The following is a 24,204-nucleotide window of genomic DNA, read 5'->3' on the forward strand; positions in this document are numbered from 1 at the left end:
TTTTGACCCATCGGTATTTCATAGTATGTTGTTTAATTCTCACATATTTATGAATTTCCCAAATTTCTTTTTGTTATTAGTTTTCAATTTCACTCCATTGTAATTGGAGGTCCTGCAAATTTCAATTATTTTAAATTTATTTAGGCTTGCTTGGTGATCTGCCCTGTTGTCTGTCCTGTAGAATGTTTCATTTGTGCTTGAGAATAATGTGATTCTTGTTAGGCACAGTGTTCTATGCATATCTGTTAAGTCTAGTTTGTGTATATTGCTGTTTAAGTCTTCTATTTCCTTGTTGACCTTTTGCCAAGTTGTTCTATCCATTATATAGAGTATTGAAGTTTCTAATTGTTATTGTTGAATTGTCTATTTCCACCTTCAATTCTGTTAGAGTTTGCTTCATATATCACAGGGCTCTGTTGTTAGGTGCACATATGTTTATAATTGTTACAACTTCGTGATGGACTGACACTTTTATCATTATAAAATATCCCTATTTATCTTCAGGGAAAAAAAAATTAAAGCTATTTTATATGATATTAATATAGCCACTCCAGCTTTCTTATGGTTGCTATATGCATGATATATCTTTTCCATCCTTTCACTTTCAACCTATTTGTATCTTTGAATCAAACATATCTCCTAAAGCCAACATGTGATTGGATTATGTGCTTTATTCAGTATGACAATTCTGCTTTTTGATTGGATTGTTTAATCCATTCTAAGTTAATGTTGTTATTGATATTGTTGGACTTATATCTGACATTTCATTTTTGTTTACTATATGTCTCCTTTATTTTGTTCCTCTATTCCTCCTTGATTTCTTTCTTTTGTGTGCAGTTAATATTTTATAGTATAACATTTTAATACCTTTAATGATTTTTCCTTTATATTAGAAAATTTGTTGACACATAATAGATATACATATTTTCAGGATATATGTGATAAATTAATACATTTATATAATTTATAAAGATGCATTTAGTATAATTGGGATATTCATTACCTTGAATATTTGTTCTTTTATTATGCTAGAAACATTTGAATTATTCTCTTCTAGTTATTTTGAAATATGCAATAGATTATTAGAAACTACAGTCACCCTACCAACCTGTCAAACATTAGATCTTCTTTCTTCTGTCAAATTGTGTATTTAGACTCATTAATTAAACCCTTTTCTCCTGCCTCCACCTTCCTGGTCTCTGATAATCACCAATGTACTTTTTATCTTTATGAGACCCACTTTTTTAAACTCCCATGTATGAATGAGAACATGTGACATTTGTCTTTCTGTACTTGGTTTTTTTCACTTAACATAGTGACCTCCAGTTCCATCCATGTTGCTGCAAATGACTGAATTTTTTTTTAATGGCTGAATATATTCCATTGCGTATATATACACCACATTTTCTTTATCCATTCATCTACCGACGGGCACTTAGGTCAATTCCATATTTTGTCTACTGTGAACAGTGCTACAATAAATGTGGGAGTTCATATGTCTCTGTGATATATTAATTTCATTTCTTTTGGATATATACCCAGTAGTGAAATTGCTGGATCATGTGATAGTTCCATTTTTAGTTTTTTGAGAAACCTTCATACAGTTTTCTATACTGGCTGTACTAATTTACATTCCTGCCAACAGTGTAGAAGGGCTCTCCTTTCTCTACATTCTCACCTGCATCTGTTATTCCCTGTCTTCTTTATAAAAGCCATTTTAGCTGGGGTGAAATGATCTCTCACTGTGATTTTGATTTGAATTTCTCTGACAGCGAAGTTGAGCATTTTCTTCATATACCTTTTGGTCATTTGTATGACTCCTTTTGAGAAATGTCTCTTCAGATATTTGGCCCATTTTAAAATTGGATTATTTGCAGTTTTTTGCTATCGAGTTGTTTGAGCTCCTTATATATTCCAGTTATTAATTTCTTGTCTGATGGGTAGTTTGCAAATATTTTCTTCCATTTTGTAGCTTGTCTTCACACTTTGTTGATTGTTTCCTTTCCTGTGCAGAGCTTTTTAGCTTGATGTAATCCCATTTGTCTATTTTTGCTTTGATTGTGCTTTTGCGATCTTACACACACAAAAATCTTTGCCCAGACCAATGTCCTGGAGCAGTTCCCCAGTGTTTTCTTCTAGTAGTTTCCTAGTTTCAGGTCTTAGGTTTAAGCCTTTAATCCATTTTGATTTGATTTTTGTATATGGTGAGAGATAGGGGTCTAGTTTCATTCTTCTGCATATGATTATCCAGCTTTCTAGAACCATTTATGGAAGAGGCTGCCCCTTCCGCAGTGTATGTTCTTTGTGCCTTTGTTAAAAATAATAGACGTATATGTGGGTTCTCTATGCTGTTCCATTGGTCTATGTGTCTTTTTTAAATGCCAGTACTATGCTGATTTGGTGGTATATTTTGCTGTATATACTACCATGCTGATTGTAGTATGTTTCAAAGGCCATATGATGCCTCCAGCTTTGTTCTCTTTGCTCAAAATTTCTTCATCAAATAGATGTGGCTCCATGTACATTTTATTATTTAAAAAATTTCTGTGAGGTATGTCAATGTTATTTTATAGGGATTGCATTGAATCTGTAGGTTGCTTTGAGTTATATTGTCATTTTAACAATATTAATACTTCCAGTCCATGAGTATGGAATATCTTTCAATTTGTGTGTGTATGTGTGTGTGTGTGTGTGTCTGTGTCCTCTCCAATTTCCTTCATCAGTGTTTTATAGATTTCCTTATATAGATCTTTCACTTCTTTGGTTAAATTGATTCCTATGTATTTTATATTTTTGTAGCTATTGTAAGTAGAGTTGCTTCCTTAATTTCCTTTTCAGATTGTTCACTGTTAGTGTATATAAGTTCTACCAATCCTACAGCTTTACTGAATTTGTTTATCAATCCTAGAAGTTTTTTGGTGGAATCTTTAGGTTTTTCTAAGTATAAGATCATGTCATCTGTGAACAAGGCTAACTTGACTTCTTACTTTCTAATTTGGTCTCTTTTCTGTATTTCTTTTAGCTAATAGCTCTGGACAGGACTTCAAGTATTATGTTGGATAAAAGTGGTGAAAGTGGACTCTGCCTTGTTCCAAATCTTAGAGGAAAGGCTTTCAATTTTTCCCTACTCAGTATGAGGTTAGTTGTGGGTTTGTCATATATGGCCTTTATTATTTTGAAATATGTGCCTTTAATACCCAGTTTGTTGAGAGTTTTTAACATAAAAATTCTTAACTCTTAACTTTTTAGCATAAAAATTTAACATAAAGGGATGCTGAATTTTATTGAATGCTTTCTCAGCATCATTGAAATGATCATATGGTTTTTATTCTTGGTTTTGTTAATGTGATGTAACATGTTTATTGATTTGAATATATTAAACCATCCTTGCATATCTAGGATAAATCACACTTGATCATGGTGAACAATCTTTTTAATGTGTTGTTGAATTTGGTTTGCTAGTATTTTGTTGAGAATTTTTGCATCTATATCCATCAGTGATATTGACCTGTTATGTTCTTTTATGTTGTATTGTCTTATTCTGGCCTCATAGAATTAGTTTGGAAGTATTCCCTCCTGTTTAATCTTTTGATGAGTTTGAGTAGAATCAGTATAGTTCTTCTTTTTTTTAAATTTAAAAATTTAATTTATTTTTAGACTCATAGGGCACATGTGCAGATTTGTTTCATAAGTATATTGCATGATGCTGAAATTTGGGCTTCTTTTTTTATTATTTTATTTTTATTTTTTTTAAATTGTATTATTATTATACTTTAAGTTTTAGGGTACATGTGCACAATGTGCAGGTTTGTTACATATGTATACATGTGCCATGTTGGTGTGCTGCACCCATTAACTCATCATTTAGCATTAGGTATATCTCCTAATGCCATCCCTCCCCACTCCCCCCACGCCACAACAGTTCTCGGTGTGTGATGTTCCCCTTCCTGTGCCATGTGTTCTCATTGTTCAATTCCCACCTATCAGTGAGAACATGTGGTGTTTGGTTTTTTGTCCTTGCAATAGTTTGCTGAGAATGATGGTTTCCAGCTTCATCTATGTCCCTACAAAGGACATGAACTCATCATTTTTTATGGCTGCATAGTATTCCATAGTGTGTATGTGCCACATTTTCTTAATCCAGTCTATCATTGTTGGACATTTGGCTTGGTTCCAAGTCTTTGCTATTGTGAATAGTGCCGCAATAAACATACGTGTGCATGTGTCTTTATAGCAGCATGATTTATAATCCTTTGGGTATATACCCAGTAATGGGATGTCTGAGTCAAATGATATTTCTAGTTCTCGATGCCTGAGGAATCACCACACTGACTTCCACCATGGTTGAACTAGTTTACAGTCCCACCAACAGTGTAAAAGTGTTCCTATTTCTCCACATCCTCTCCAGCACCTGTTGTTTCCTGATTTTTTAATGATCGCCATTCTAACTGGTGGGAGATGGTATCTCATTGTGGTTTTGATTTGCATTTCTCTGATGGCCAGTGATGATGAGCATTTTTTCATGTGTCTTTTGGCTGCATAAATGTCTTCTTTTGAGAAGTGTCTGTTCATGTCCTTCACCCACTTTTTGATGGGGTTGTTTGTTTTTTTCTTGTAAATTTGTTGGAGTTCATTGTAGATTCTGGATATTAGCCCTTTGTAAGATGAGTAGCTTGCAAAAATTTTCTCCCATTCTGTAGGTTGCCTGTTCACTCTGATGGTAGTTTCTTTTGCTGTGCAGAAGCTCTTTAGTTTAATTAGATCCCATTTGTCAATTTTGGCTTTTGTTGCCATTGCTTTTGGTGTTTTAGACATGAAGTCCTTGCCCATGCCTATGTCCTGAATGGTATTGCCTAGGTTTTCTTCTAGGGTTTTTATGGATTTAGGTCTAACATTTCAGTCTTTAATCCATCTTGAATTAATTTTTGTATACGGTGTAAGGAAGGGATCCAGTTTCAGCTTTCTACATATGGCTAGCCAGTTTTCCCAGCACCATTTATTAAATAGGGAATCCTTTCCCCATTGCTTGTTTTTGTCAGGTTTGTCAAAGATCAGATAGTTGTAGATATGCGGCATTATTTCTGAGGGCTCTGTTCTGTTCCATTGGTCTGTATCTCTGTTTTGGTACCAGTACCATGCTGTTTTGGTTACTATAGCCTTGTAGTATAGTTTGAAGTCAGGTAGCGTGATGCCTCCAGCTTTGTTCTTTTGGCTTGGGATTGACTTGGCAATGCGGGCTCTTTTTTTGGTTCCATATGAACTTTAAAGTAGTTTTTTCCAATTCTGTGAAGAAAGTCATTGGTAGCTTGATGGGGATGGCATTGAATCTATAAATTACCTTGGGCAGTATGGCCATTTTCACAATATTGATTCTTCCTACCCGTGAGCATGGAATGTTCTTCCATTTGTTTGTATCCTCTTTTATTTCATTAAGCAGTGGTTTCTAGTCCTCCTTGAAGAGGTCCTTCACATCCCTTGTAAGTTGGATTCCTAGGTATTTTATTCTCTTTGAAGCAATTGTGAATGGGAGTTCACTCATGATTTGGCTCTCTGTCTGTCTGTTATTGGTGTATAAGAATGCTTGTGATTTTTGCACATTGATTTTGTATCCTGAGACTTTGCCGAAGTTGCTTATCAGCTTAAGGAGATTTTGGGCTGAGACAATGGGGTTTTCTAGATATACAATCATGTCATCTGCAAACAGGGACAATTTGACTTCCTCTTTTCCTAATTGAATCCCCTTTATTTCCTTCTCCTGCCTGATTGCCCCAGCCAGAACTTCCAACACTATGTTGAACAGGAGTGGTGAGAGAGGGCATCCCTGTCTTGTGCCAGTTTTCAAAGGGAATGCTTCCAGTTTTTGTCCATTCAGTATGATATTGGCTGTGGGTTTGTCATAGATAGCTCTGATTATTTTGAGATACGTCCCATCAATACCTAATTTATTGAGAGTTTTTAGCATGAAGGGTTGTTGAATTTCGTCAAAGGCCTTTTCTGTATCTATTGAGATAATCATGTGGTTTTTGTCTTTGGTTCTGTTTATATGCTGGGGTACGTTGATTGATTTTTGTATGTTGAACCAGCCTTGCGTCTCAGGGATGCAGCCCACTTGATCATGGTGGATAAGCTTTTTGATGTGCTGCTGGATTCAGTTTGCCAGTATTTTATTGAGGATTTTTGCATCAATGTTCATCAGGGATATTGGTCTAAAATTCTCTTTTTTTGTTGTCTCTGCCCAGCTTTGGTATCAGGATGATGCTGGCCCATAAAATGAGTTAGGGAGGATTCCCTCTTTTTCTATTGATTGGAATAGTTTCAGAAGCTGATCCCACAGAAATACAAACTACCATCGGAGAATACTATAAACACCTCTATGCAAATAAACTAGAAAATCTAGAAGAAATGGATAAATTCCTCAACACATACACCCTCCCAAGACTAAACCAGGAAGAAGGTGAATCTCTGAATAGACCAATAACAGGCTCTGAAATTGAGGCAATAATTAATAGCTTACCAACCAAAAAAAGTCCAGGACCAGATGGATTCATAGCCGAATTCTACCAGAGGTACAAGGAGGAGCTGGTACCATTCCTTCTGAAACTACTCCAATCAATAGAAAAAGAGGGTATTAGTTCTTCTTTAAATGTTTGGTAGAATTCAGCAGTAAAGCCATCAGGTCCTGGGCTTTTCTCTAATGTGAGACTTTTTATCACATCTTCAATGCTGTTTCTTATTCTCAGTTTGTTGAGGTTTTCTATTTCTTCATGGTTCAATCTTAATAGATTGTATGTGTCCAGGAAATTATCCATTTCTTCTGGGTTTTCCAATTTGTTGGCATATAGTTGTTTATAGCAGCCTCTAATGATTCTTTGTAATTCTGTGGTCTCAGTTGTTATGAGTTCTTTTTTGTTTCTGATTTTATTTATTTAGGACTTCTTTCTCTCTCTTTTAGTCTAGCTAAAAGTTTGTTGATTTTATCTTCTCAAAAAATCAACTTTTCATTTCATTGATATCCTGTATTTTTCTAACTTAGATGTTTCTTTGCTAATTATCTGTCTGGATAATCGGCCCATTAGTAAGGGTAGGGTGTTAAAATCCTCTACCATTATTGTATTGCAATCCATCTCTTCCTTTAGATCTACTAATGTTTGCTTTATATTCTTGGAAGCTAGAGTTAATTGGGTGCATATATATTTATAATTGTTATATTATCTTACTTAATTGACCCCTTTATCATCATATGGTTACCTTCTTAGTCCCTTTTTACAGTCTCTGATTTGTACTCTATTCAATCTAATATAACTATAGATACTCCTGCTCTTTTTTGGTTAGCATATAGTAGCATTTTTGGTTAGTATAAAATATCTTTCCCCACTCCTTCACTTTCAGTCTATGTGTGTTTTCATATATGAGGTGAGTTTCTTGTAGGTAGCATATAGTTGGGTATTATTTCTTTATCCATTCAGCCACACTATGCCTTTTAATTGGAGAATTGAGTCCATTGACATTCAATGTTATTATTGATTAAATGTGGACTTATTGTTGCCATTTTGTTGCTTGTTTTCTGGTTGTTTTGTAACTCCGCATCCTTTCTTCCTTTCCTACAGTCTTCCTTTGTGGTTAAGTGATATTCTTTGGCATTATGTTTTAATTCTTTTTTTATTTTTAGTGAATCTATTATAGGTTTTTGCATTATGGTTACCATGAGGCTTACAAAAAAATCACAGATATATAACAAATTATTTTGAAGAGATGACAACTGCTGTGCACAGTGGTTCATGCCTGTAATCTCAATACTTTGGAAGTCTGAGGTGGGAGGATTGCTTAAGTCCAGGAGTTTGAGACCAGTCTGGGCAACACAGTGAGACCCTGTCTCTACAAAAAATGTTTTTTAAAAAATTAGCCAGGCATGGTGATGTGTGCCCGTAATCCAGCTACTTGGGAGGTTGAAGTAGGAGGATCACTTGAGCCCTGGAATTTAAAGCTGCAGTGAGTCACGATCATACCACTGCACTGCAGCCTGGGGGCCAGAATAAGACCCTGTTGAAAGAGAGAGAGAGAGAGAGAGAGAGAGAGAGAGAGAGAGAGAACACAGAGAAGAATAGAAACAAATAAAACATTTTTAGAAACTCTACAAATTAACTCCATTCTCTCAACATTTTGACTTTATGTTGTCTCAATTTACATATAACGCCTATCTCTTAACAGGTTTCTATAGCTATTGTTGTTTTTGATAGATTTGTCTTTTGGGCTTTATACTAGAGTTAAGAGTGGATTGCACACCACAATTAGAGTATTCTGGGTTTGTCTGTATACTTAGTTTTATAAGTGAGTTTTATACATTGAAATGTTTTCATTCTGTTCATTAGTGTTTTTCTTCTTTCAAATTGAAGAACTCTCATTAGCATTTCTTGGAAGATGGGTCTGATGGTGGTGAATTCTGTTTTTGTTTGTCTGAGGACGACTTTATCTTTCCTTCATACTTGAAGGACAGCTTTGCTAGATATAGTATTATTAGCTGACAGTTATTTTTTTTCTTTCAGCACTTTGAAAATGTTATACCACTCCCTCCTGGCCTATATGGTTCCTGTTGAGAAATCTGTTGCCAGACAAATTGGAGTTTCTTTGTATGTTATTTGCTTCTTTTCTCTTGTTACTTTTTGGATCCTCTTTGTCCTTGACCTTTGAGAGTTTGATTATGCATTGGAGTAGTTTTATATGGGTCTTGCTCTGTCACCCAGGTTGCAGTGCAGTGGCATGATCATGACTCACTCTATCCTTGACTTTGCAGGCTTAAGCAATCCTTCTACCTTAGCCTTCTGAGTAGCTGGAATCACAGGTATGTGTCACCACATTCAGCTAATTTTTAAAATTTTTTTGTAGAGACAAGTCTCACTATGTTGCCTAGGGTGGTCTCAAATTCCTGGGTTCAAGTGATCTTCCCACTTTGGTCTCCCAAAGTGCTGAGATTATAGGGGTGAGCCACTGTACCTGGCCTATTTTGAATTTTTGATCAGAGAGTTCACATATTGCCATCTCATTAGGGTCAGTTTCTGATTTCTTGCTTTGTACATCTAGAGAAATCATGGGTCCCTGTTGGCTGTTGTTTCTTGTTGATGTATGCCTATATCTTTGCATTGAAGGCTTAGTTATTTGTCCCAGTCTTATCAGGCTTGTTTGGTTGTTTATTGGATATGTTTCCTCAGAGATTCTTTGTAGTTTACCCAATGATTTTCTTTCTTTTTTTCTCTGCTAGGTTTCTGCCTCCTTCTTTGCACTAGATGGTGCCTTAAGCCCAGGTTTGCCTCAGTTCTAATAAACAATTAGTGTCACTGGTCTCAAATAGGGGAGGTCTCAAAGGGGATGACTCAGCAGTGTGGAACTGCTGGCTATAGGCTCATGCCCAGGGGACCTGTGGGATGAACCTCCTACAGCATGGTGCTAGTGAACAGAACTGTGATTTGGTGTCTCCTTTGATCAAGTTACAGGGTTAAGTTTCCAAGGCTGGGGCTGGTAGTCTAGCCTCCCTCTTTTGTCTCTGGCTATCCTCAGTGATCTTTCTTCTTTCAGGCACTCCTGATACTTCCCATGGTTGAAACAGGAATGGGTCTTCTGCAAGTGAACCCAAGAGGATGAGGAAGTTGGTTTACCACCTTGATCTTATTTTTTCCAGTATTTTTCCAACTGTGAGTTGGGGAAAATTTTCTATGCGCTAGGTGCTGGATGGATTGTGGGGAGGGACATTGTGGATATGAAAATCCAATTTTCTTACTGTCTGCTCAGAGTTTGTTTACTTCTCTGTGGCCCAGGGAACCACATATATTCTCCTGATATTTGAGTTCTGGAATATTGCTGGTGATAATGTCCATGCTGTCTATTTGTTTTTAGTTTTCTGTGGGAGGAGGTAAAGCCAGCTTACTTCTACACCATGATTTTGGAACCAGAAGTACTCCAAATCTCTATATTTTCTGAGTTATTTCTTTGGTGGTTGGTCTAGGGCTTCCATAGAGTCTAAATTTATCAGAATCTACTTAGAGTTCTTCTAATTTAATTTCAGTGAACTATAGAAATGTTAATTCTAGTAAACTCTGTGTCCTCTTTTCCTTTTTGTGCTACTATTGTTATACATATTGCATCAGAATATGTCATAAACCTACCAATACACTGTTATAATTATTACTTTATATATGGACACTTCTGTATAGAGAGCAAGTAAATTTTTTTTAGCTTATTATATTTGCCTTCTTATTTATCATTTCTGGTTCTCTTTATTGGTTCCTGTGGGTTTGAGTTACCATCTGGAATCATTTCCTTACTCCAGTACCTACATACCTCCTTTGTGCTGTTATTGTTAAACATATCACATGTATAGGCCTAACAATACCTATATGTTAGTGTCATACACATGTATACATGTATATACATATGTATGCATATATACATTGTGTTTCATACAATTGCTTTTAAAATCAGGTAAGAGAAGAAGAAAATATGCATTTGTTTATTTATTAATAATTGCATAACTACCTTTAACAGGGCTCTTTTTTTAATGTGGGTTCAAATTTTCATCTGGGTTTACTTGCTTTTAGCCTGACTGATTTCCTTTAATATTTCTTATAAGGTGAACCTGACAGCAGTAAATTATCTCAAGTTTTGTTTATCTGGGAATGGTTGTATTTCACCTTCATTTTTGAAAGATACATTTGCTTAATATAAGATTCATGGTAAATATTTTTCTTTGAGCACTTTAAATATGTCATACTACTAAGGAGTCAGCTGTTCATCTTATTGGGGTTCCCTTGTATATAATCTTTTCTTGTTGCTGTCAAGATTTTATCCGTGGTTTTGGCTTTCAGCACTTTTATTATGTGTTTGGGTGTGGCTGTCTTTGTATTCATCCTAATCAGACTTTGCTGAGTTTCATGGATATGCAGATTAATGTTTTTCAGCACTTGGAAGTTTTCAGCTACAATTTTTTTTTTTTTTTTTTTTTTGAGACAGTCTCGCTCTGTCACCCAGGCTGGAGTACAGTAGTGTGATCTCAGCTCACTGCAACCTCCACCTCCTGGGGTCAAGCGATTCTCCTGCCTCAGCCTCCCGAGTAGCTGGGATTACAGGTGCCCGCCATCATGCCTGGCTAATTTTTGTGTTTTTTTTTTAGTAGAGATGGGGTTTCACCGTGTTGGCCAGGTTGGTCTCGAACTCCTGACCTCAGGTGATCCATCTTTTGGCCTCCCAAAGTGCTGGGATTACAGACATGAGCCACCGCACCCGGCCTCAGCCATTATTTCATCTAATATTATTTCTGTTTATTTCTTCTCTCCTCCCGATATTTCTGTTATGTGTGTGTTTGTGTGTCTAAAGGTGTCCCACATTACTCTGAGGCTCTGCTCATTTTTTTCAGTCTATCTTTACTCTGTTCTTCAGATTGCATGGTCTCTATTGATCTATTTTTAAGTTCAATGTGTATTTCTTTTGCTAGTTAAAATCTACTGTTGAGCCCCTCTAATGAATTTTTCATTTTATTTATTACACTTTTAAACCACAGAACTTTTGTTTTTTTTATAGTTCCTATCTCTATTAATATTCTCCATTTGATGAAACATGATCTTCCTATCTTTTATAACTTCTTTAAGCATGGCTTCCTTTAGTTTTCCAAACATATTCATAATGCATACTTTGAAGACTTTGTCTGTTAAGTATAACATCTGGAGTTTCTCACAGGCAATTTCTGTTGCCTACGTTTTTCCTGTGTATGGGTCCATGTTCCTGTTTTTTTGCATGTCTTATAATATTTTGTTGGAAATGAGAACATTTCTGGTAATATAGCAACTTTGGAGACTAATTGCCCTTCTCCCTCTCTGAAGCTTAATTTTGTTTGCTTATGTGTTTTATGACTTGGCTAGACTATCTTAGTGAAGTCCGTTTCACTCACAGAATGAAGTCTTTGGTATTGCTCATCAAAAGACACAGCCTGGGACATGCATACAGTTACCTTGGGATGAGGGTGGTTTTAGCACACTCTCTTTGTCCCTTTTCTGATCTCTCTGTTAAGCTGTCTGTTTCATCTGGTATTACTCTCCATCCTTTAGACTCCACTAATTACCAACTGATTGCTTTATGTCTTTTTTGACAGTGCCCTGAAACGTTAATTTCTGAGCAGTCCAATCCAATTAAATTTGGAAAGGGCTAGATTTTGAGCTCAGTCTTTAAGGTTTATTCTGTACCCAGTGGAAGTCTTCTTAGCTATCTCTTTCCCAGATTCTCCCTGGTGACCTAGATGGCCTATGGTTTAGCTTGTTCCTCTTAATTAAGAGCAACTATTGATTTTGAGAGCATCCTTAGGCTTAAACTTCTCCAGTCTCTTTCAAATAATGTCAGGTCCTTCGTGGAGAGCTTTTTCTATGTACCACCTCTCCCTTGGCACAGTCTCTGAGCCCTAAATGGGCCTGTGGCCTCTATCTTCATTGCTTGCCTATTTTGGTGTAAACACTCTGCCTTCAGCTGAGGCAACGGTGGTTACGGTGCCAGTATCCTTGGCCTGATGTGCTAGGGTAGAGCTTCTGTCCTATCGATAGAGGAAGGAAGCTCCGTATCTCTCAGTCACATTCACCAGGAACTCTTCAACTTGGAATTGAAGGGAATTAGAAATGCTGGTGGTCTGCCCTTCTCAGTAAGGCATGGAACAACTTGGTTGGGAGGAAGAGGGAGAGGGAGTACCATATTTTGATCATACTCACTCAGAGTGGAGCTTCTGTGAAGCTGAATAGAGAGGAAGCTGGGGTAGGGGGGTGTGGGGAGGGAATGGGCCATGGCTCAATGCCACAGATTCTTGCTATTCTTACTGAGTTTTAATATGTTTTCTTGAATAAATATTTCTTTATTTGCTGTATGCTGCAGGACAATTTCCAGAGACTTTTAATGACTTCTTAAAGAAACGTTTTTTAAAAAAATAGCTGTTGACAGTCTTCCTTTTTTTTTGTGATGGGGTTTTGCAACGTTGCCAGGCTGGAGTAAAGTGGCTATTCACAGGTACAATCATAGTGCACTACAGGCCTGAATTCCTGGGCTCAAATGATCCTCCTGCCTCAGCCTCCCAAGTAGCTGGGAATTCAGGCATGTGCCACCATACCTGGTCTAGTTTTGCTTTTTTCACTGGAAGTGAGTCTGCAAAGATTCATATTCTAACATCCCACTATAGCTTCTCAGTAAACTGACAAATTGTTTTCGTAAGTGTTTGTACCCTGTTACATTCCCACCAGTTCTAGTTTCTCCTCATTCTTAGCAACAATTCATATCGTCAGCCTCTTTCATTTTAGCCATTCTAATAGATATGTAATCTGACAACGAATTAATAACCAGAATTAAACAACTCAAGAGGAAAACATAGAATAATCTGATTAAAAATGGGCAAAAGATCTGAAGAGACATTTCTCAAAAGAAGACACAAATGGAAAACAGGTATATGAAAAGGTGCTCAACATTGTTGATCATCGGAGAAATGCAAATCAAATGCAATGAGGTATCATCTCACCCCAGTTAAAATGGCTTTTATCCAAAAAATGTACAATAGCAAATTCCGGTAAGAATGTGGAGAAAAGGGAACCCCAATATGCTGTTGGTGGGAATATAAATTAATGCAACCACTATGGAGAACAGTTTGAAGATTCCTCAAAAAACTAAAAATAGAGCTACCATATGATCCAGCAATCCCACTGCTAAGTATAGACCCAAAAGAAAGGAAATCAGTATATCAAAGAGATATCTGTACTCCCATGTTTATTGTAGCAATATTCGCAATAGCCAAGATTTGAAAGCAACCTATGTGTCTATCAACAGATGAATGGATAAAGAAAATGTGGTACATATACACAATGGAGTCTATTCAGCTGATAGATGTATAGTAGTATCTCATTGTGTGTGTGTGTTTCTTTTTTGTTTTGTTTTGTTTGTTCGTTTGTTTTTTGAGACGGAGTCTCACTCTGTCACCAGGCTGGAGGGCAGTGGTGCAATCTCGGCTCGCTGCAACCTCTGTCTCCCGGGTTCAAGTGATTCTCCTGCCTCAGCCTCCTGAGTAGCTGGGAATACAGGCACATACCACCACACCCAGCTAATTTTTGTATTTTCAGTAGAGAGGGGGTTTCACCATGTTGGCCAGGATGGTCTCGATCTCTTGACCTCATGATCTGCCCGCCTTGGGCTCCCAAAGTGCTGGGATTACAGGCATGACCCACCTTGCCTGACCTTCATTGTGTTTTTGATTTGCATCTCCTGATGAGTTCGATGTTGGGCACCTTTTCATGTGCCTATTTGCTATCCATATATATTCATTGGTGAACTGCCTGTTCAAAGCTCTTGCCTATTTTTAAATTAGAATTTTTCTTATTTATTTAGTTTTGAGAGATGCTTTGCAAAGTTTTTTTTTCCCCAATCTGTGGCTTGTCTTTTCATTCTATTAACAGTGTCTATTGCAAAGCAAAAGGTTTTAATTTTGATGAAGCTGAAGTTATCAATGTGTTATTTTATGTATGGTGCTCTTGCTGTTGTAGCTAGTAAATCTTTGCTTAGCCCAAGGTCACAAAGTTTTCTGCCATGTTTTCTTCTAGACATTTTATAGTTTGGAGGTTTACATTTCAGTATGTTTTATATGGGGACTAAATTTAGGGTATAAATTTTAGTTTGAATTTCAGTATTTTGCCTACTTGATCCAATTTTTCCAGCACCATTTGTTGAAAGATTGTCCTTTCTCCACTGAACTGCCTTTATCTGTAGTCAAAATTCAGCTAAATATATTTGTGAGAATTTGTTTCTGGACATTTTCTGTTCCACTGATGTATTTTCTATTTTGCCAGTGACATAGTTTTTGATTACTGTGACTTTATGATAAGTTTTGTAATCAGATAATGTTTGTCCCCCAATTTTGTTTTTCTTTTTCAGAAAAAAGTTTGATTTGGTGTCTTTCTTATATTTTCCATGTCTTAACCTTTTGAACGTACAGAATACAATTACAATAACTGTTTTAATATTCTTCTTTGCCAATTCTAGCATTTGTGTCACTTCTAGGTCAGTTTTGATTGATCAACTTTTCTCCTCATTATGGGTTGTATATTCCTGTTTCTTTTCATGCCTGGTAATTTTTTATTGGATGGTAGTCATTGTGAATTTGACCTTGTCGGGTGCTGAGTGATTTTTTTATTCCTGCAAAGATTAAGCTTTGTTCTGAAACACAGTAAAGTTAGTTGGAAACAGTGTGATGATTTAGGGTCTTGCTTTTAAGCTTTCTTAGGTGGAGACAGGGCAGTGTTCAGTCTAGAGCAAATTATTCTCTACTAATGAGGCAAGACTTTTCTGCATAGTCTACGTAATGCCCTGTTAATCATGACGTTTTCCAATCTGTCTGGTGGGTACAGGCACTATTCCTGGTCCTGTGTGAGTACTGGGTATTGTTACTGCTAATCCTTTCAGGTGATTCTTTTTCCATCCTTGAGTAGTTTCTTCACATGCATGTGCTGATCCAGACTCTGTTGAATACTTTGGAGAGACTCTCCACAGTTCTTTGGAGTTCTCTGTCTGTGCACCTCTCTACTCTCTAGTACTGTGTCTTACAAACTGTAGCCACCTAGTCTCTCCAGACTCTTACCTCTGTCTCTCAAGTCAGTGAGACCTCAAGACTCCATGCAGTTCCTTCTCTCTATACCATGGCCTGGAAACTCTCAAAGGCAGTGATCTGGAGTAATTGTAGAGTTTGTCTCCTTTATTTCCTGGCTGTTACAGATCACTGTCCTTCAATGCCTGATGTCCAGTGTCTTGAAAAACCATTGTTTCATACACCCCGTTTATTCTTTAGGTTGTTTCAGGGAGAAAGGTAAATTCGTACTATCATTCTATCTTGGCCAGAAGCTGAAGGCTTTTTATAATTTAACTCCATAAGTTTATTTGTATAAAGAATGATTGCCTTGGGGAGGTATGGAGGTGTGGACTGGAAGGCTAGAGTTTGAGGGAGCAGAACCAGACCTAGAGACAAGTGTGGAGGCTTTCATGGTCACTGCTCCAGCCCTGTGGCCCAGGGTGGTTGGAGACCTGGCAGGAAGGGCTCTGCATAGGGCTCTGGCTGCCTCCTCCCTGGGGTAGGGCACCTGTGACTCCTCTTAGACCCCCTTTGGTGTCCAGAAAAGGCTCTGTCCTAGGCACATCCTGTCCCACGTGTCTGTGCCCACTTCCTACCTGCTCACCTGCAGGTGGGCAGGAGCACCTGAGGTCTGGTACATGATATAGCCATAGTTGGGTATTACCAGCACACCTCAGCAGTCACCGGAGGCTGCCAGCATGATCTTGGTGGCTGTCAGTGACTCATAATGCCTATTCATACTAGCAGTTCTGAATGCAGGGCCCTTGGCTGTAACCTTGAGATGGCCCAGGAGAGCCCTTGCTGCCCAGATTGCCTGGGACTGTGTTCTGGCTTCCCAAGGAAAAAGTCAGTGCATTCTTTGACCTCAGACATCCATTCTAGGAGTTTGTCCCCAGCTAGCTAGACTTGTCAACAATCACAAGAAAACCTACAATGAGTTTCACTGTGGTGGCATGAGAACAAAAGATTGAAAACGATCTATGTCCTCCGATAGCAGCAGTAAATAATTCATGCTCCTTTTACCCAATGGAACACCATGCTGCAGATGAACAGGCAAAGGCAGATCCAAACATCCTGATAGGGACCAGTGACCAGGATGTATTGTGAGGTGGAAAAGACTAGGTGCAGACAGAGTTCAACACATGCTGCATTGTATCAAGCCATGCAAATCCCTGTTTTTCACTTTCATATAAATGGAGTCATACATTATGGAATCCGCTGGATCTGGCTTCTTTCCCTTAACACTATTTTTCTGAGATTCATCCCTGTTGCTGCATGTGTCAACAGTTGGCTCCTTTTTGTTGCTGGGTGCACTGTGTGGGTACACTCCACTTTATCCAGTCTCCTGCTGATGGGAATCTAAGTCGTTTCCAACATGTGAGAATTCTTAACAAAGTTTCTATGAACATTTTATACAAGTCTTTGGATGGATACGTGATTTCATTTCTTCTGGGCCAATGCTTGGGAGCCTATTGCTGAATCATGTGGTAAATATACTTTTAACTTTATGAGAAACTGCCAAACCTTTCCCAGCATGATTTTACTGTTTTACATTCCTATCAGCAATATATGAAGTATGCAGTTGCTCTACACCCTCGCCTACACTTTGTATTTTCCGTTTAGTTTTAGCTATTCTGGTGGGTGTGTAGTAGTGGTATCTCATGTTGTTTTTAAAGTGAGGAGCACTTTCACGTTTTTGCTGACCATCTGTACATTTTCTTTTTTAAGCCTTTTACCCATTTTTATTGGATTATTTTTATTGAGTTGTAATGGCTTATTATATCGGATATATTAACAGTTGAGATAGAGAAAGAGATCAATTTTATAGATCTTTTCAAATAACCAACTTTCAATTTCATTGATTTGCTCTCTTTTTTGTTCACTTTTTATTTTATTATTTTAGATTCAGGGGGTACATGTGCATGTTTATTACATGGGTATATTACATACTGGTGGGGATTGGGCTTCTACTGCACCCATTACCCAAACAGTGAACCTTGAACGTGATAGGTAATTTTTCAGCTCTTGTTCCCCCTCTCATCCTCTCCACTTTTGGAACCCTCAGTGTCTATTATTTCTGTCTTTATGTCCATGTGTACCCATTGTTTAGCTCCCAGTTCAAAGTGATACCATGTGGTATTTGATTTTCTGTTTTTGAGTTAGTTCGCTTAGGATAATGGCCTCCAGCTCCACCCATGTTGCTACAAAAGGCATGAGTCCATTCTTCTTTATGGCTGCATAGTATTCTGTGGTGTGGTGTGTGTGTGTGTGTAACACTTTCTTTATCCAGTCAACCATTAGTGAACACTTAAAAGTTGGTTCTATGACTTTGCTACTGTGAATAGTGCTGCAATCAATGAACATATAAGTGCAAGTTTTTTTTTTTTTTTACATAATGATTTGCTTTGGGTAGCTACCCAGTAGTGGGATTGCTGCGTCAAATGCCAGTTCTATTTTTAGTTCTTTGAGAAATCTCCATACTGTTTTCCATACAGGCTGAGCTAATTTACATTTCTACCAGTGGTGTATAAACTTTCCTTTTTCTCTGCATTTACACTAGAATCTGTTTGTGGTTTTTGTTTTTTTTTTTTGACTTTTTAATTAATAGCCATTCTGACTGGTGTAAGATGATATTTTGTTGCGATTTTAATTTGCATTTATCTGATAATTAGTGATGAGTATTTTTTCATGTGTTAGTTGGCCACTTGTATTTCTTCTTTTGAGAAATGTCTATTCATGTCCTTTGCCTAGTTTTTAATGAGGCTTTTTTTTTCTTGTTGAGTTGTTTAAGTCCCTGTAGATTCTGTATATTAGTACTTTGTTGGAGGCATAATCTGCAAATACTTTCTTCCATTTTATAGGTTATCTGTTTACTCTTTATTTTATTTATTTATTTATTTATTTTTTGCTTTGCAGTATTTCATTGATTTCTGTTCTTATCTTTATTTCCTTCTTTCTGTTTTGAATTTGATTTCTTCTTTTTCTGGATTCTTAAGGTGGTTACTTAGATAATTGATTTTAGGCCTTTCTTCTTTGCTAATATAAGCATGTAAAGCTATAAATTTCCCTTTAAGCACAACTTTACCTGCATTCCACAAATTTTGACATGTTCTGTTTTAATTTCATTAGTCAGAACATTTTCTAATTTCCCTTGTGATTTCCTCTTTGATCTGTAGGCTATAGAAATGTGCCACTTTTAAATATTTGAGGGTTTCCTTAGTATCTTATTATTATGGATTTCTAATTTAACTCTGTTAAGGCTAGAAAATATATTCTATATGCTTTAAATTATTTTACTTTATTAAGACTTGTTTTGGTGAATGTTCCAAGTACACTTGGAAAAAATGCATATTTCCAATATAGTTTTCTATAAATGTCAATTTGGTTAACTGGTTCTTAATGTTGTTCAATTGTTCTATATCTTTACAGAATTATTTTTTAATCAGTTACTTAGAAAGGAAGGTTAACTCTCCAACCATGTTTGTTAATTCTATTTGTCATTAGTTTTGTCATTTAGTTCTGTCAAAATGCTTCTCTGCATTTTGAGTGTCTGTTATTAGGTGTGTTTGTGTTTAGCGTCACTATGTCTTTTTATAGAATTAACTCTTAGCATTATAAATTGATTCTCTTTCTCTAGTTTTCGTGTCTTTTACATTTTCCCACAGTTACCATTCCTGACATTCCTCATTTCTTCATACAAGTCTGTTTCCACCTGATGTCATTCCTTTTCAATTCAAAGAAACTACTTTTAACATTTCTAGTAGGTCAAATCTACTGGTTATGAATTCTCTCAGCTTTTGTTCATATGAAAATATCTTTATTTTTCCTTTATTTTTAAGGGATGTTTTTGCAGTCTGTAGAATTCTAAATTGACAAGTTTTTTTTTCTTTTAGAATTTCAGAGATATCATTCTATTGACTCGCCTTGTTTCTGATACTCAGCAGTGTTTTGGTGTTTTTGTTTTGTTTTGTTTTGTTTTAAGTCTTTGGCTACCCCATATTATAATTGTGTCTTTTGCCTGGCTGAAATGTTTCTCTTTAACTTTGCTTTTTAGCCATCTGAATATGATGAGTCCTGATATGGTTTTCTTTGTATTTATTCTGCTGCAATTTAATTGAGCTTCCTGCATCTGTGGGGTTTACAGTTTTTATCCAAGTTCAAACATTTTCTCCAATATTTCTTCAAATATTTTTTCCCGCCCCAATCTCTTACCGCTTCTTTTGGGACCTCAGCTGCATGCATGTTAGACTGATTGACATTGTCCCACATGTCTCTGAGGCTCTAGATGGTTTTTTTCTGGTCTTTTCCCGTGTATGCTTCATTTTGAATAGCTTCTATTGCCTTGTCTTCAAGTTCAAACCTGGTCCTTTCTTCTGACATGTCCAAATTTCACTTTGCAAATATGTTATTTATCAGTTCTTGAATTTCCACTTGATCCATTTCTGTAGTTTCAGTTTTTCTACTGAGATTTCTCATTTGTTCACTCATTGTGTCCACTCCCCTCTTTAAATTCTTGAGCATAGTATAACTTAAGTTATACTATGAGCATAACTATACTATGTTATACTATGTTATACTATGTACACTATACTATGTTATACTATAGTATGTATATATGTTATACTATACTATATATATACTATATATATTATATATATACTATACTATATATACTATGTAATATATATACTATATAGTATATATACTATACTATGTATATATGTTATACTATGTATACTATACTGTTATATATAGTTATACTATGAGTATAACTATAAGTTATACTGTGAGCATAAGTATATATACTATGAGCATAAGTATAACTTAAGTTATACTTAAGAGGATAGATTACTTAAAGTTTTTTTCTGTCAATCCAACAAATGATTTATTTCTATCTCTTTATGTTGACTTTTTTTTCTCCTGGTTTTTGGTTCCCCTTTCCCTGTTTTTTGGTTTTGTTTTTGCATATCTGGTAATTTTTTGTTGCATTTTAAACATTGTGGATGCTGTGATATTGAGAGCCTGGGTGTTGTTTAAAGAGTGTTGACTAGTTTTCTGAGAGGCACTTAGTTTACTGGAAAATGATTGGTACTTGTTAGGCTTTTTATGGTGGGCCTAGAGTAGCCCTTCACACTAGCTGGGCAGAATTCCAATGTCTCTAAGAATTGTCCGACCTCTAGAATCTCCATTTACCTCTCAACCATCTAGCAGTGGTTCTGTGCTAAATCTCGCAGAATCTCACCCTAATGCATTTGCAGCTTAGCATTCTGCTAGAGACTCAGTTCTTCCGTACAGAATTCTACTACTTCTCTGCATAGCTTCCTCCTTCCCAGTACTCTGCCCTTCAAACTCCATCTGCCTCAGAAGTCCCAACCTCCAGTCTTTCCTCTGCCCATGGAGCTCGCTTTGTACGTTTATATCCCTGTGCCACAGTTTGAAAAATGCTCCCAGGCAAAAAGCCAGAGCAAATGTGGAGCTCGCCTGTGCGTTTCCTTCTCCCAAGAATCACAGTTCTGCTTTCTCTGCTGCCCAATGCTTGAAGGCAGTTGCTTCATATATATTTGGTCTAGTTTTACAGCTGCTTATGCTGCTTATGGGTAGGGTAAATCTGATACTCTGTACTCCATCGTGACCATAGCTGGAGGTACAAACTCCCTCTTTATTGTTCAAATTTTATATTTAAATTTTTCACCTTGTGTATATATTATTTTTATATTAACTTCTTCAAATGTTGGTGTAAAACATCCCCAGTGCAGGCAGTGCCTGACTCGCCTGTTCAGCTTATGCACTACCACCTCACAGCCTGCCAACCACTCTCCCTTTCCCTCTCCCTCTCACCAGGGTTCTGACAGTTTGAAATGAACTAACCCTTGGTGTGCATACTGGCTCAGCTACTTACTAGTTCTGTGACTTTGGGTAAGCTGACTTAATCTCTCTGCTCTCCAGTTTCTTATAGGCAAAATAAAGAGGATAATCCTTCCCTCATAAGACAGCTTTGAGAATTGAATGAAATTGCTCCTCTAGAGTGCCTTCTACAAGTCCATACTATCATGTAAGTGCTCAAAAATGTTTTTTTATTTTTGTCCTCCCCACTCAGTGCTACAGTAACGGAACCTTTGGTCCAGAGCCTGGGAATGTTGCCTTTTGCCCACTGGAATTCCCATCTTGGAAGAGTAAGCACAGGGGATAGTCCAGACAGCCAGGAGGCCAGCGAAGCCAAGTCCTTCAGTACAGCCTGGGAGCCTCCAGGAAACTGTTAGGAGTTGCCATGATGGGTGCATTTGGACTCACAGAATCTGCCTTCCAATCTCAGTGCTGCTTCTACTCCTTTGCTACCTTAGGTATCTCATTCCTGTTAAAACTGTCTTCTTATCACAGAATGGGGAAATGTGTTCCTTGAGGATAAAAATGAGAGGTCATTTATGAACATGCTTGGGAAGGATGATTTTATGTTGTTTTGTCCTTTCTGGTCTCTGCCTGTTAGCCCTCATCATGACCCTTGTAAAATGTAAGCCTGCCCATTCCCTGGCCATGCCCCCACCCAGCTCCCCACTACTGACAGGACAAGGTCCAAGCTCCTCACCCAGAGCACAACATTCTCCATAATTTGGTCTCACTCCATCTCCAGTGACTTCTCCCTCCACTGATCTCATGTGCCTCTGCCCCCACCCTTCCAAAGCTAAACATTTTGTGTGAACACTTCTGGTTCTTTCCTGCCTTCTCAGGCTTGCACAATATGTTTTACCACACAGAAAAAATTCCCTCCAATGTCCATCTGACAAGCTCCTATTCGTCCTTCAAAACCCTGTTCTGATATACCATGCTCCATTTTGCCCTCTGATAAGCCAGGCAAAGTGAGTCATTCCTCTTCTTTGCCACACTTGGCCCTTCCTTCTCATGGTCATCATGGCAATCCTGCTGAAAGGGAACTATGGGGTTATTTATCAATCTTTCCCTCTACTGTGAGCCCATTGAGAACACGGCCCAATATCTTTTCCATTTTCAAATGTTCAGCTGGGGACCCTGACCTGGAAGGGTAGGAGAGCTGATCAGTGCATAATGGACAGTGGGTAGGTAGATGGGTAAGTGGATGATGGGTGGATGGATAGATGAGTGGGTGGATGGATAGGTGGGTGATGGATGGGTGGGTAGATATGTCAATGTGGGAGTTAATTAATGTTTATTCTATTTGCCTATCTGTCTTCCTCCTTAGAATCTTAGGTCTTTGAAGACAGGTCCATACCTTGTGTGTTTGTATTTGGACAACCACAGACATTGCCAAGAAATGTATCTGTTCTACTTGCACACCTTCACCACCTGGATGCTCTTTGAGGACACAGATCTGGTCCATCAGATTTCTCTCTGTACTCCTCTCTATATTTCGCCATGTTTGATATAGACCCATCGATGGCTCCCTAGAATAAAATCTCAACTCTTCACTGTGCCCACAGCCCCAGTGACCTTGCCACTTCCATCAGAGACCTCACACCAGTGCCCAGACATACAGACTGACCTCCTGACCATCCCCCAGACGTGCTAAGGCCGGTTCTGCTTCTGGACTTCTGAACAGACATGTTTGGTAAACCCAAACATTTCAGATGGTGAATAGCTCTGAAAGCAAAGTAAGACAGGGTAGGGCAGGAAGGACTTCCAGCAAAGTCACCCCAGGCTGGCCCCTTTCTCCTTCTAGAGCAGGAAGCCCTTCCTGCAGGATTCAGCTCAGGACCCAGTGATAGAGGTGCCCAAGGTCTGGGGAGGAGTGTGGAATGATGAGGGGCAGAGGGTGCTGCCAGCCATGGGAGGAGGTGGTGGAAAGGTCATGTGCTTATTTGTTTGTTTATTTGCTAGGATTTTATTAAGCACCTACTATGTATCATGCACCTACTGTTCAGTCACTGAGAGCAATACGGTGAACAAATCAGCTAAGTCCCTGCCTTCAGGAGCTTACTGTGCTGTGGGGGAAACACAGTAAACACTCAAGCCAGTCAGCACTGTGCATAATATTATGTCAAACTGAGGTCAGGGCTGGGAAGAAAACAAATGTGCAGTGGCATTGTGACAAAGGCCAGGGCCCTCTGAGGGGAGAAGGAGCTGGCCCTGCAGTGATGGGTTAAGGGTGTCCCAGGCAGAGGAAACAGCAAGTGCAAAGGCCCTGAGGCAGGAACAGGGAACTCAAAGTGGTGGCTGGGGTGTGGGAGTAGGGGAAGGACAGGGAATGAGAGAACAGAAGAGGCCCAAAGTCCCCTGTGGTCTGATGTGCCCAAAAAGTATAGTAAATGGGTGCTAGACTTGACAAATGAGGGTATTTCACATCAAAAGCGAGATGCCCAGCTTCTTCTAAACACTGGTATTGCTGGCATCTCTGAGCCTGTAAACTGGTCATGAGTCTCGCTCCTACCCCCACTGGGCTAGGCAGGTGCCTCAGCCCTGTAGCGGGGGTAAGACCTATGCACCAGGCCTGGTATTTGTACCCACACCCCTGCCGGACTTTCCGTGGGTTTCGTTTGAACCCTGTACCTCACACACACCTGCGTCAAGCCCTCCTTGGCCCCCACAGGAGAGAGGCCCATCATTCC

At 38.1% G+C, this 24,204-nt stretch overlaps 1 long non-coding RNA gene across 1 annotated transcript in view; it reads left to right on the forward strand.

The window, feature by feature from the left end:
• The window catches only part of LOC134737974 (uncharacterized), a 50,590-nt gene extending 27,512 nt beyond the window's left edge, over positions 1-23,078 (forward strand). Inside the window, exons 3-4 of the long non-coding RNA XR_010123453.1 lie at positions 21,726-21,969; positions 22,850-23,078. This is a non-coding gene — a long non-coding RNA (uncharacterized LOC134737974). The remainder of the gene's footprint in view (positions 1-21,725; positions 21,970-22,849) is intronic.
• The last annotated feature ends 1,126 nt before the right edge of the window (positions 23,079-24,204 follow it).

Source organism: Pongo pygmaeus, chromosome 13, assembly GCF_028885625.2.
Source record: "Pongo pygmaeus isolate AG05252 chromosome 13, NHGRI_mPonPyg2-v2.0_pri, whole genome shotgun sequence".
NCBI classification, from domain to species: Eukaryota; Metazoa; Chordata; class Mammalia; order Primates; family Hominidae; genus Pongo; species Pongo pygmaeus.